Source organism: Hypanus sabinus, chromosome 9, assembly GCF_030144855.1.
Source record: "Hypanus sabinus isolate sHypSab1 chromosome 9, sHypSab1.hap1, whole genome shotgun sequence".
Taxonomy (NCBI): domain Eukaryota; kingdom Metazoa; phylum Chordata; class Chondrichthyes; order Myliobatiformes; family Dasyatidae; genus Hypanus; species Hypanus sabinus.
In genome coordinates this window covers 123,228,502-123,242,802 of record NC_082714.1, presented here as the reverse complement: position 1 = coordinate 123,242,802, position 14,301 = coordinate 123,228,502, and the positions used below count along the sequence as shown (strand labels likewise).

The 14,301-nt window shown below is 38.5% G+C and overlaps 1 long non-coding RNA gene across 1 annotated transcript in view; it reads right to left on the bottom strand.

Annotated features, from left to right (window-relative positions):
- LOC132399769 (uncharacterized) overlaps window positions 1–14,301 on the bottom strand; it is a 34,912-nt gene that overhangs the window by 18,415 nt on the left and 2,196 nt on the right. The window contains exon 2 of the long non-coding RNA XR_009514066.1: window positions 12,746–12,968. This is a non-coding gene — a long non-coding RNA (uncharacterized LOC132399769). The remainder of the gene's footprint in view (window positions 1–12,745; window positions 12,969–14,301) is intronic.

Genomic DNA, 14,301 nt, shown 5'->3' with positions numbered 1-14,301 from the left:
GTCAGGTGTGAGTCAACCTGAACAAGTATGATATATATTTTAATTGCCTATTATTTTACGTATATTCATATGTTTTCATTGTTCAGTGAAATAGTCCTTTTATTTTTCAGGTTGACAGCTGGCTGACGTTATTTTTGGTTTGCTGCTGGCGGCAAATTTAAGTTTGGTGTTTTTCATAAATACAAGAAGGACTCAAATAGACGTTGAGTATTTTACTTAAAAGTAACCTTCAACCCAACGTCTTTTTTTCGGAGTTCAAAATGTTTTTGTTGCATGCAGAAATGTAATTTCGTTTTCTCTGCAGGAGTTCATCAATTTCATAAATGCAACACATTATAGTTTGTTTATACATAGCAAAAAGGCAAAACAAAACGTTGTATGCAGTGTTATTTCATTTTAAATGTCAAACGGGTTTTGCGGCTCCCAGTGTTTACTTTTCTGTGGGAAACGGGTCCAAGTGGCTCTTTCAGCGGTAAAGGTTGCTGACCCCTGGTCTAGGCAATAAATTACTGATTCTCCTTTATACTCCTTGAAATCCTTAACATTACCTAATTTCAGCAGGCAGTAACAAGTATATCATATGAAATTGGACCTAATGGGGAATGTCAAACAGGTTATTCAAAAGCTGCTTTTGAGCTTTGTATGTTGCTACCTCACTTAATAGGACATCTTCACATACAAATCAAAGCCAATATTTAATCTAATTAAGAATGAAATGAGAACCATTACCTCTGGGGTTACACGTTCTTAACCTCTAGATATTCGAACAAACTTCTCTGCCGTATAGGTGTTCTTTGCTACGCAATGTCATTTATAGAATATCTAAAATGATCCAGAGTTCGTTTACCAAATCAGACACGCTTGAAAGGAAACGCTAACAAATATTATTTGAAATTAATAGGGGTCAATTGAAATTCAGGAATATCATTGACCAGTTCAGTTTTCATAGATTACATCTGTTATTCTTAACTGTTTACTGATGAAGAAATAGTCCATAAATCTTGATTTTTATGCAGATTTAATTTTGCTCCCAAATCCAGTCATTTTGGGAAGCAACCCAGAATTCAATACTAACATTTCCTCAAATGGTCTAAGATGGCACTAATACCTATTATTCAATGTGTGGTTCCTTGAACAGTTATCACAATGGGAATAACCAATTAATTTCTAGGTCTTTCAGATGATTGTAATGCCAAAATTCCACCAGGGGGTGCAGTTTAACAGGATGACTGCAAAAGAAGAATGACAGTTAAACTTTTACATATTGCGTTATTTTTGCAATAGCAATATTATATTTATTAATGTCAGTTCTTTCTGGAACAAATTGGGTGTATTTTGGGTGGAAGCAGTCTAATCTGGAAAATCAATTAGTACTCTTAGTCCTGAAGCACATTTTAATGCAATTTCTGCACTAAACACACACAGAATTACCAGAATCAGGTTTAATATTGCTGGTATATGTCATGAATTTGTTATTTTGTAGTAGCAGTACAGTCCAATACATAATAATAAAACAATAAATTACAATAAGAAACACATTAAAAATAAATAAGTAATGCAAAAAGAGAGCAAAGAAATTGTAGTGTACATGGGTTCATTGTCCATTCAGCAATCTGCTGGCAGAGGGGAAGAACTAGTTAAGATAAGAAATAAGCAGTGCAAAAGAGGAATAGTGAGGTAGTGTTTATGAAATCTGATGGCAGAGGGAGAAATCTGCCCCAAAATGCTGAGAGTCATAAGACTCCTGTACCCCCATCCCTGATGGTAAAGAGGAGAAGGAATACCTCAGATAATGAGTGTCTTTAATGATAGACACTACATTTTTGAGGGATCGCCTTTTGAAGATATCCTCAAAGTTGGGAAGGCCGGTGCCTATGTTGCAGCTGGCTAAGTTTTCAACCTTCTGCTGCATTTGCTGATCCTACGCAGTCACCTCTGCATACCAGAATGTATTGCAACCAGTTGGAGTGCTCTCCACAGTACATCAGTAGAAATTTGAGAGAGTCTTACAAAAGCTCCTCAAACTCAAAGAAGGGATGTTATGCCTTCTTTGTAATATGTTGGGCACTGGATAGATCTTCAGGGATGTTAACACACAGGAACTTGAAACTGCTCACCATTTCCACTGCTGATTCTTTGATGAGAACTTGTGTGTGTTCCCTCGACTTCCCCTTCCTGAAGTCCACAATCATTTCCTTGATCTCACTGATGTTGAATGCAAGGTTGTTGTTACAAGAATATAGAATTCTGTATTCCCTACTTCAGGAGAGTAATGCCTGTGAAAGTAGGCCATATTTTTGAGATGCATTTGGCATTGTCTGCTCTCAGAAACATTAGCTCCATTCCCTCAGCAGATCCAAGACCTGAGCTAGAAACACCATTCAGACAGCTTCCCTTAATTACCATGTATCCTTTTCTGCAAGGTACCAGTACCGTCTGCCCTACCCGTTCTTCCTATTACCAATCCCAATGTCTATCATATCACCAGTTGATCTCACCCCTATTTCCCCACTCATCGCCCTCATCCCCAATTTTACTATGGCTCTTTGACTGTCTGAATGACTGTCCCCAAGAGCATAATCATCAAAACACTCCATACTAAACAGAACTGTGACTCTCAGATCCAAATGCTTATCTTCATCATCTTCCTGCTCTTTCTCTCTGGTGCTATTTCAAGATTTAAATGTTCTCCAACTCACGCCCTGCCACTTTGATCTGATTTTCCCCACCACTTCCACTTCCCATCAAGCCTCCTGGACAACCAAAATCAGTAATGATTCTAAACCTACCCAAGGGACCAACTCCAACTCCCCATTTACCCTCTGGCTCCTTGAATCCAAGTCCCAACGAGAATACTGACAGAGGCCACTGTGCAAGCACCAACTAATGACCGAGATCTTAATCACAAACAAGAGAAAATCTGCAGATGCTTGAAATCCGAACAATACACATAGAAAGCTGGAGGAACTCAGTAGGCCAGGCAGCATCTATAGAAAAGTGTACAGTCAACGTTTCGGACTGAGACCCTTCAGCAGGACAGGGGAAATAGGGAAAACTTGAAGTTCTTCAGGGTAGACATCCCTGGAAGAGACTTCGCAGTATAGTAGTCCAATCACAAACAAGACAGAATCGTGTTGCTTGGAAATCCAAGCAACACACACAAAATGCTGGAAGAACTCAGTAAACCAGGCAGCATCTATGGCAGTATTTCTCCAGTCCTGTTGAAGAGTCTTGGCCTGAAACGTTGACTGTACTCTTTTCCATAGATGCTGCCTGGCCTGCTGAGTTCCTCCAGCATTTTGTGTGTGTTACCAAGATCTTAGTTCTCTATTTGGCCTTAACTTAACAATCATTCCCTGATGAAGAGACTAACTCAGCAACTACCCAATGACCAAGGTCCCTCCAAATCCATATTCCTAACAGTCAGTCCAGTTTCCCCTAGGACTCAGGCCCAGTTTTGATTTTACTCAAGATTTTACTCAAGATCAAGACTCCGCAAAGTGCAACAAATGAAGTAAAACATGTTCAGCTGCATTCAAGCCATTGCATTTCAAACACTGTTATTTTTCTTATATTGGTACAATGACCAAATCAATTGCTATCTTTCCTATTACCAATAAAGTTCCAAGCAGACCAAACTAAGAATATTTGTGGTTAAGAATAATAATTAGATGAGCTTAAAACCTAAGTGAGTGTCTTCCAGATAAATCCATTGTAGGGATCCTTTGTGGATATAAAGAGCTAGAATGCTGTAACACCGTATTATATAGAAACTGCACTGTGGCGGACAGGAAGGCTCAACAGCAGGTAACCAAAACTGTCCAATCATCATTGGTACCAGCCTACCCATCATTAAAAACATATACTGGAAAAGGGCCAGTAGCATCATGAAGGATCCCACCCACCCTACTCATGGACTGTTTGTCCCACTCCCATCAGGGAACAGCCTATGTGGCAATTATGCCAGAACCACCAGCCTCAGAAACAGTTACTTTCCCTAAGCAGTAAGAATGATCAACATTTCCACCCACTAAGTCATGCCTCCACACTCCCAATAATATTTTCTGTCAGTCACCTTATGAACAGGCACTCCTATACCTAGTGTCACTTTATGGAAATGCAATCAATGTATATAAGCTATCTTATGTATTTATACTTATGATTGTATTCTTTATCTGACTGTATTTTTGTGCTGCATCTGATCCAGAGTAACATCAGTTTCATTGTCCATTACACTTGTATTCTGGAAATGACTAAAAAAATCTTGAATCTTGAATACTATTAATTTAAATTTGAATTTGAGTTGAATTGACTTTATTCTATAGAAAATAAACAATATAACTCCTCTGTGATAACTGAAGTACACTGACATACAGAACTTTATACTTCAGTTAATTAGCAACCACTTAATGAATAAAGAGTTGATATCTTAGCCCAAAACATCTTCTCTTTATTCTTTAACCCAGCTGTGTGATCTGCTGGGTTCCTCCAGCATTTTCTGTGTGTTAACCTGGATTTCCAGTATCTGCAGAATTTCTTGCATTTATGTAGAGGTAACATCAACTTACATACAAAGTTCAAATTAAATTTCTTATCAAAGTACATACGAGTCACTATAAACAACACTGAGATTCATTTTCTTGCGGGCATACAAAATACATCCAAGAAATACAATCAAATCAATGAAAGTCTGTGCCCAACAGGATGGACAACAATCAATGTGCAAAGGACAACAAACTGCGCAAATACAAATGAGAAAAAATAATAATAAATAAACAAACAATAGATATCGAGAACATGAGATGAACAGTCTGAAAGTGAGACCAGAGGTTTTGGGGAACAGATCAAAGATGGGGACAGTGAAGTTGAGGGAAGTTATCTCCTCTGGTTCAAAAGCCTGATGGTTGAGGGGTAATAACTGTTCCTGAACTGGGTGGTGTGGGTCCTCAGGCTCCTTTACTTCCTTCTGATAGCAGCATCAAGAAGAGAGCATGGCCGGAGTGGTGGGTGTTCTTGATCATGATTGCTGCTTTCCTGTGACAGCACTCCTTGTTGATGTGCTCAATGGTTGGGAGGGCTTTACCCATGAAATATCGGTACTTAGCCACATCTTTATGTAGGATTTTCCATTCAAGGGCATTGGTGTTTGCATACCAGGTCATGATGCAACCAGTCAATAAATTCTTCATCATCCATCTAAAGAAGTTTGTCAAAATTTCAGATGTCATACCAAATCTTTGCAAACTTCTAAGGAAATAGAGGAGCTGCCATCATTTTTTTGTAATTGCTCTTACACGCTGGGCCCAGGATAAATCAAGGAATTTAAGGTTCCTGACCCTTTCCATCTCTAATCACCAATGATGACTGGCTTATGGACCTCTAGTTTCCTGCTTCTGAAGACAATAATCAGCTCCTTGGTCTTGCTGACATGGAGTGAGAGGTTGTTGTTGTGGCACCATTCAGCCAGATTTTCAATCTCCCTCCTATATGTTGTTTCATCAACTCCTTTGATTTTAGCCTATGACAGTGGTTTCATCAGCAAACTAGAATATGGCATTGAGCTGTGCATAGCCTCACAGTCATAAGTATAAAGCGAATAAGGCAGGGGACTAAGCACATGCCTCGTGATCCACCTGTTCTGATGGAGATTGTGGAGGAGATGTTGCCAAGCTGAACTGACTGGGCTCTGCAAGTGAGGAAATCAATGAACCAATTGCACAAGGAGGTATTGAGATCAAGGTCTAGAGGCTTATTTATTAGTTTTAAGTGTACGATAGAATCAGAATCAGGTGTAACATCCCTAGCATACATCGTGAAATTTGTTAACTTAATGGCAGCAGTACAATGGAATACATGATAATATAGAAAAAATAAGTAAATTACAGTTAATACAATTAAATTAATAGTTAAAAATAGTGCAAAAACAGAAATAATAAAAAAAGTGAGGTAGAGTTCATGGATTCAATGTCCATTTAGGAATCAGATGGCAGAGGGGAAGAGCTGTTCCTGAATCTCTGAGTGTGCACCTTCAGGCTTTTGTACTTGCTTCCTGATAGTAACAACAAGAAGAGGGCATGTATGTTCTGGGTGATGAGGTCCGTAATAATAGACGATGGCTTTCTGAGACACCGCACCTTTTGATGTAATGGATATTACAGAAGCCAGTAGCCATGACTTCTTTCTTTAGCTTCTTTTGATCCTGTCCAGTAGCCCCCACCCATCCCTACTTCCAGACAGTGATATAGCCTATCAGAATGCTCACCATGGTACATCTATAGAAGTTTTTGAGAGTTTTAGGTGACAACCACATCTCCTCAAACTCCTAATGAAATATAGCTGCTGCCTTGATAGTGTTGAATGCTGCACTGTAGTAGATAAAGAGCATCTTGATTTCCTGTCAAAGGTGGATTGGAGTGAATGGGTTACGCCTATTGTTCCAGTAATGAAGAAAACCTCCAGCCACTAAACCAGGAAAGCCAAGCAAGGTGCGCATATATGGAGACTTTAAAGTGACTATTAACTCAGTTCTCCTCACAGTACAGTATCCTCTACCTCGTATTGAGGCCATCTTTGCCTCCATGTCAGGAAGGGAATATTTCACAAAAATCGGTTCGGCCATGGCTTATCTCCAAATGGAAATCAATGATGCATCCAATACCTGACAATAAATACACACAAAGGACATTACCAGTACAACAAGTTGGTGTTTGGGATAGCAGCAGCTCCTGCAATCTGGCAAAGGGCAATGGAACAGGTCCTGCAGAGGATTCCAGGGACTCAGTGATACCTGGATGACATCATTGTCACTGGCAAAGATGACAACGAACATCTTTCTAATCTTGACAAGTGCTCACCAGGTTACAAGAATATGGGCTTCAAGCTAATTGACAGAAATGTGAGTTTTTCAAAAAGGAAATCTCATACTGTGGGCACGTGGTCAACAAGGATGGCTTACACATGTCTCAAGACAAGGTAGAAGCGGTGCTTAAGGCACCACCACCTGAAAATATGTTTCAGCTGAAAGTATATCTTAGACTAGTGAACTATTACCACAAGTTCTTGCCTAACCTATCCACAGTCCTACACCCACTAAATGCACTCTTACAGACAGGGACACAATGGAAGTGGACTGAGGGCTGTAAGAAAGTGTTTCAAGAAACTAAAAGACTGGATATCAGAAGATCCCCACATGCTCCATGGAGTTTGTAATAACTTCAGTGTATATATTTATTTCTTTCCCCAAATAACCAATTATTTCATCTTCGGAGCACCTATATATTTGATCCTGTCTTTTGTAAATAAGGGCGCCAAATTTTCAAAAATGTTTCATATTTATCTCTTAAATTATAAGTAATTTTTTCAAGTGGAATACAGCTGTAAATTTCCTTCTTCCAATGATCTATCCAGGTACTCTTTCTTTTTTTTCTTACTTTCTTTTTTTTCTATAGGGATGTTAGGGGGGAGGGGTTAAGGGGAGGGGGGAAGAGTATATATATATTTTTTTCATATATTTTCTTATATTTCTGTAATTATTTGAAAACACAATAAAAAAAGTTTTTTAAAAAAACTAAAAGACTCATAACTTCAGAAGGGGTGCTTGCGTACTTTGACCCCTCCTTACCAAATCCACTGGCTTGTGATGCCTCACCTCATGGGATAGAAGCTGTGTTATCGCACAAGTTTCCAGATGGTTCAGAAAGACCAATAGCCTTTGCCTCAAAAACACTAACTTCAGCTGAATGCAACTACGCACAGATTGACAGAGAGGCCCTAAGCCTCGTATGGGGAGTCAAGAAATTCAGTCACTACCTGTATGGTCAAGAGTTCACCCTGTTGACTGACCATCAGCCTCTCTTGTCAATCTTCAACCCAAGAAAAGGTGTTCCAATGATGACAGCACAAAGGCTACAGCAATGGTCTCTTTTCTTAGGAGGTCACATGTATGACATTGAACACAAGGGAACCAAGCAACATGGCAACGCAGACGGTTTGTCACGTTTACCACTGCCGACTTCAGAGATAACTACACAAATGGATTCAGCAGAGATCTTTCACACAATAGTTGAACAATTACTACTGGCAAACAGACTCATTGAAAGAGAAACACACAATGAAACTGTGTTGTCAAAAGTGTATGACATCACAGTAAAGGGATGGCCAGCGTGTGGTAACACACCGTTTCCAGCCGTCTCAGCGAGGAAGGAGCAGTTGTCAGTGTGTCGGGGAACTCTAATGTGTGGTTCACGAGTTGTGATTCCTCTCAAGCTACGCACCAGAGTGCTGGAGGAACTGCATAAGGGGCACCTGTGTACCGTGAAGATGAAAAGTCTTGCCCGTACCTATGTGTGGTGGCCAGTAATTGATAAACAGACAGAGGGGTTGACCAAGAACTGCTCTGGAGGTCAAAAGATCCGGAACACACCACCACAAGCCCCTCTCCATCTGTGGGAGTGGCCCTCATCACCATGGCAATGAGTGCACATTGACTTTGCTGCATCATTCATGGACTCTATCTTTTTAATTGTCATCGAGGCACATTCCAAATGGCCAGAGGTCATCAAAGTAAAGACAACCACATCGGAAAAGATCATTACAGTTCTGAGGGCCATGTTCGCCTGGAATGGCCAGAACAAATCTGGAGAGACCAATGGACGACAATTTGTCTCTGAAGAATTCCGAAGTTTTGTGAAGAACAATGGAATCGAGCACTTTACATCTGCCTCTTACCATCCATCCACAAATGGCTTGGCAGAAAGATTTGTGCAGACATTCAAGAAAGCCATCAAGGCAAGGAACAGTGAAAATCGACCACTGCAACACAAGATAGACAACTTCCTCCTTGCCTATTGTAATGCAGTACATGCAACCACTGATCAGACTCCATTGATGATGTTTCTGAACAGGAACCTGAGGTCCCGCATGGATCTTCTCAAACCAGATGTATGGCGTGATGTGGAAAGCAGACAGTTCAAACACTTGAATGCTAAGTCAACATGGAGCTTCAGTGTGGGACAGTCAATTCTTGCACGTGATTACCGGACTGAAAAATGGCGACCGGGTACTATTTCCGCCATAGACAGGCCACTGATGTATACAGTGGAGGTGGGAGAGAATGTATGGAGACGTCATGTGGACCAAATCCTGGATGCTCAGGTGAAAAACAAAACAACACCTTGCCCAGATGCCCCTGACATAGAAGCAAACACTCCTGATGTGACCACATCAACAGATAAGCTTGTCATCAGTGCTGATGACCCCCCTGATGTACCTGTGGAGACTCATTCCCCAGAGCAAATGTTTCAGGACAGATGTTACCCGGAGAGGCAGAGAAGACCTCTCCAGAGACTTGAGTTCTAAATGGGTCTTAGATCAAAAATTTTAAAAAGGCTTGTTATAATTTGATATTAAGTTACTTTGTTATAATTTGTAAACAAATGGTAGTCATTTGTATTTTAAGGGTAAACATACTAGTTTAGCATAGTGCCCCAGTAAAAAAAACAGCTGATACGCTATTAAAATAAAAGGGGAGGAGTGTACTGTATACCCTACATTATAATAAGGGACTACTTTATGTTTTAGTAACACGTCGTTGCATGCGCTATTAAGCACGTATCGATCTGTATGTGCGTGTCAAGTATGGACTCTACCAGTAAAGAACCATGAAACTTAGTTCCCATCTCCAGCGTTTTTATTAATAACATAGTTGTGTAAACAGGCCACATACACACCACCACATAAAAAAACAATGGGGCTCTTAGATTTTACTATTAGGCAGTTAATATACGATATTTAATATCTTGGACACAAGAATTGATTACAGCTGCTTGTCCACAATGGGTAAATTTGGAATGTAAATCTGTACAAGACTTTTCATTGTTTTCAATCTTAGGATTTTCACTTCCTTTTTCTTTATCTAAATTGAATAAACAAATAACTAATCCTATAGTTAAATACACATTGCGAATTTGGTTTCAATTTCGTAAATTTTTTAGTTTGAATAAGTTTATTTTATCATGCCCTATAATATCTAACTATTTCTTTCGGCCCTCTTTTATGGATCAAACTTCTCTTTTATGGAAAACAAAAGGTATAACATGTTTTCATGATTTGTTTTTGGATGATAGCATTATCTCCTTTGAACAGCTATCTAATAAATATAATTTACCTAAAACCCATTTTTTTAGATATTTGCAAGTTAGAAATTTTTTGTATAATGAGTTACAGTCTTTTCCGAAATTATGTCCATTGGAAAGAATTTTAGCTCTGAATCCTTGTCAAAGGGGTTTAGTAGCTGTCATTTATAATATGATCATGAAAATACAGCCAGATGTATCAGAAAAAATTAAGAAGGAATGGGAAGAAGAACTTCATTGTCTTATATCCACTGAGCAGTGGGAGAAAATTTTACTATTAGTCAATTCATCCTCTATTTGTGCTAAACAATTTAAGGTTGTACATAGAGCTCATATGTCTAAGGATAAACTTGCTCGATTTTATTCTCATGTTAATCCAACCTGTGACAGATGTCATTCTGATGTTGCCTCATTGACCCATATGTTTTGGTCTTGCCCTTGTTTACAAAATTACTGGAAAGATATTTTCAGTATTATTTCAAGAGCTCTGAATATCAATTTCCAACCGCATCCTTTTACTGCAATTTTTGGTTTACCAATGGTGGATAATAGTCGTTTATCCTCTTCATCTCGATGAATGATTGCATTTGTTACATTAATGGCTAGAAGATCTATTTTATTGAATTGGAAAGAAATTAATCCTCCAACTATATTTCAGTGGTTTTCTCAAACTATCTCTTGTTTGAGCTTAGAAAAAATTAGAAGCGTTGTTTTTGATCCTTCAGTTAAATTTGAAGGAACTTGGAGACCATTTATTCAACATTTTCATATGAGTTAAATTGTCTTTTCCTAAACCTTACTTTTATTTTCCTTAATTATTTGGATGGAGGTTCAGAGTTATTGGCACTACTGTACGTATTTAACATTATTCAACGGCCCATGTTGGTTAGTGTTTTTCTTTCTTCTCTGTTTTTTGGGTTTTTTTCTTTTTGTTTCTTTTGTTCATAAATACTATGAGTTTGGGAGGCTATATATATTTATTATTATATATTTGAATGTCTACTTAAACTACCAATTATGTACTCTCAAACACTTTGTATTTATGTTTCATTTATGTTTGTTTAAAAATTAATAAAAAGATTTAAAAAGAAAAAGAAAGGACTCATCATTCTTCTTTTTTAAAAAAAAGTCCATAATTATTGGTACTAGTTCATTAATCAATGATAATCTCTGCTCAACATTACCATGGAATGTGACAGAATTGTTTTAGAAGAGTATCTCCAATTTGGGCATATGTTCTCTAAAAGATTCCCCCACCCAGGTCTAGAAAGCTTCATATTTTTTTCCCTGCAAGATATTCAAAAAGCTTCCCCCCCCCCCTTATTTAGTTACTGCTAAAAATACTAAAGACTAAATGTTACATTGTTTAATAATATATCCTTGCACAATTGCCAATAGAAACAATTGCTTATCAATTTCCATGCTACAAATGATTATTTAGTAGAAGGATGTTGCACATCAGACTGCTCTTCTACATAACTGGAGAGATGGCACAAAGGAGCAAATTACCTCTTAAAAAAAAATCCAGTAGCATACATCCTCTTTCGAATCACATATGTCCATCATCATGAGCAGAAACCTGCTTAGATTCCATCGAGTGTTCTCTCTGAGGAGAATGAAGGCAGCACAGGCCAGCCATCTGATATTCAGTGTCTGTCAGCAGGCTCAGCTTTACATCCGAAATTTAAACAAATGTGGTGCCGTCTGAGTGCCAGCTAGTCACTGCACCATTATTTTTCCAGTCCAGGTTTGAAAAACTGCAATCACCCTCCCCACCACTCACCTTCAAGGTGGCACTAATTCATCTACCACTATGACTTCCCAGACAGTATACTCATCCATGCCACACAGCCAGCCATCCCAAATTGATTCTTCATTTCATCTTTGACAGCAAACCAAAGCAATGAAACTATTAGATCATTGTAATCAACAAGGATGTGTATGTGAACTAAAAGGAAGAGGAAGCAGCTGCATAGCATCCACACAGTGCCAAGGTAATCTGTTGCTAGGACATTGCATAGACTTGCAGGATTGAGAAATAGGGAAGGCAGTAGAGATGTAATTCTAGAGAAAAATATTCTCAAGGCATTGACACTGTTGAGTTAAATTTTCATTTTGGAAATTAACATAGTTAACTTCACAGAGACATAAATCACAACTGTATGCCAGCTGCTGGCATTGTTGTGCACCTTTCTATGCTTTACCTAAAACATTTGTAATGACGTGAATATCTGTTGAAAGTGTTTGCGCTAAAACTGTATTTCAACTGGAAATTAAGCAATGTTTTCTCCTTAAAGTTTCATTGGAGCACATGATTGTAAACTATTAAGATTTCATTGACCTATTATTTACTGCCATGAATACAAATGTCCCCAAATGCAATCTTGCAGTTATTATACCCAACTTGCTCTGTTCTAACCATATGTATCATGGCCACTGCTGGGTAAAAGACAGCTGCAAGAGGTAAGAAGTATGTGGGAGGTCACCTTCAAAAATATTCATGTTGTACTTTCTCTAGGATGTCCCTTGTGCAGGTGATTGAATGCAACAGGAGCTAGTGAATCATTATGTTTCTAATGCCGAGCCATTGTCAATTAAGCTCCATTGCTTACCTTACAATGGCTTAAAATGAACTTCAAATGCAATCTCTTGGGGATTTCTCCCACTGATGTCCAAGCTCCCCCTCATGACACTCAGGCTCCGGGTGTCCTTGCACTTCTTCCTTTGGCAGTAGCCATGTCTTCACTCAGCAAGGTTATGAAGCAGATGATGATATGAGTATATACTTCCAAGGAAACTTGTGTTTTCCATTCTTGTTGTATCTGTTCTGAGGTGCTGAAGAATAGTATATCATTAGTGTTACTAACCAAGAAAATAGAAGGTAATTCTTAACCCTAATCCAAAATCTATCCCTTTAGACAGTACTAACTTCTAAAAAATGTCCAGCAGTACCGATTCACTCAGAATGAAAAAGTTATATGTACTTTCTAGAGAATAGTAATCATTATGAGGAAATTCTTCTTCTGATCCAGAACATGAACATTGAGGGAGTGGAAACCCATATGAAATGATATACGTTATCAAAGAGGAGTGCAGTTAAAGCCTTCCTTCAGATGTGAGAAGCCAGCAATGCTAGCAAATCCTACTGCTCTAAATGCCATCTGTTCCTCAATAAAAAATTTTCTCTGTAAACATAACTGAAAAAGTTGTTCTATGAAGTTGAGAGACAAACTGATCTTGATCTCTGTGGTATGAGCAGCCCAGGCATTAAAGTGTGATTAAATGTTGTTCTGCAAAAAGTAACATACATCAGTAATGACAGCCTCAGATAAACTTGATCTGCAGATACTTTGATCAACAGAGAGGTCTAAATATTATGTAAATATTATGGCACCATGTAAATTAGCTCCTTGTTCCAAAATCCATATGTTTTATTTATCCATACTAAATTTACATGTGGAGCATGACTACAGTATATGTATAGTCAATTATCACTTGAACTTTCAGCAAGTCTCCTACCACAGCAAATTGGCACTGCCACCACACAATGTGAAGATGATGTATATGAGGTGACTGTTTTCTGCTCTACTCGAAGTACAAGATTCAAAGCAAATTTATTATCAAAGTACATATATGTCACCATAACCAATCCTGAGATTTATTTTCTTGTGGGTATACTCAGTAACTCCAAAAACCATAATAGAATCAATGAAATACCACACCCAATAGGGCAAACAACCAATGTGAAAAAGACAACAATCAGTGCAAATACAAAAGAGAAAAAATAAGAATAATAAATAAGCAATAAATATCAGTAACATGAGATGAAGAGTCCTTGAAAATGAGTCCATGGGTTTTGGGAACAGTTCAGTGATGAGACAAGTGAAGTTCAATGAATGTATCCCAACTGATTCAAGAGCCTAATGGTTGAAGAGTAATAACTGTTCCTGAACCTGGTGATGTGAGTTCTGAGGCTCCTTTATATTCTTCCTGATGGCAGCAGTGATAAGAGAGCACGGCCTGGATGGTGGGGGTCCCTGATGATGGATGCTGCCTTCCTGCAACAGAACTTCACTTTATACTTATGACTGTGAGCCTAAATACAGTTCCGATGCCATATTCAAGTTTACAGATGACACAGATGAATCAGCATATAGGACAGAGATTG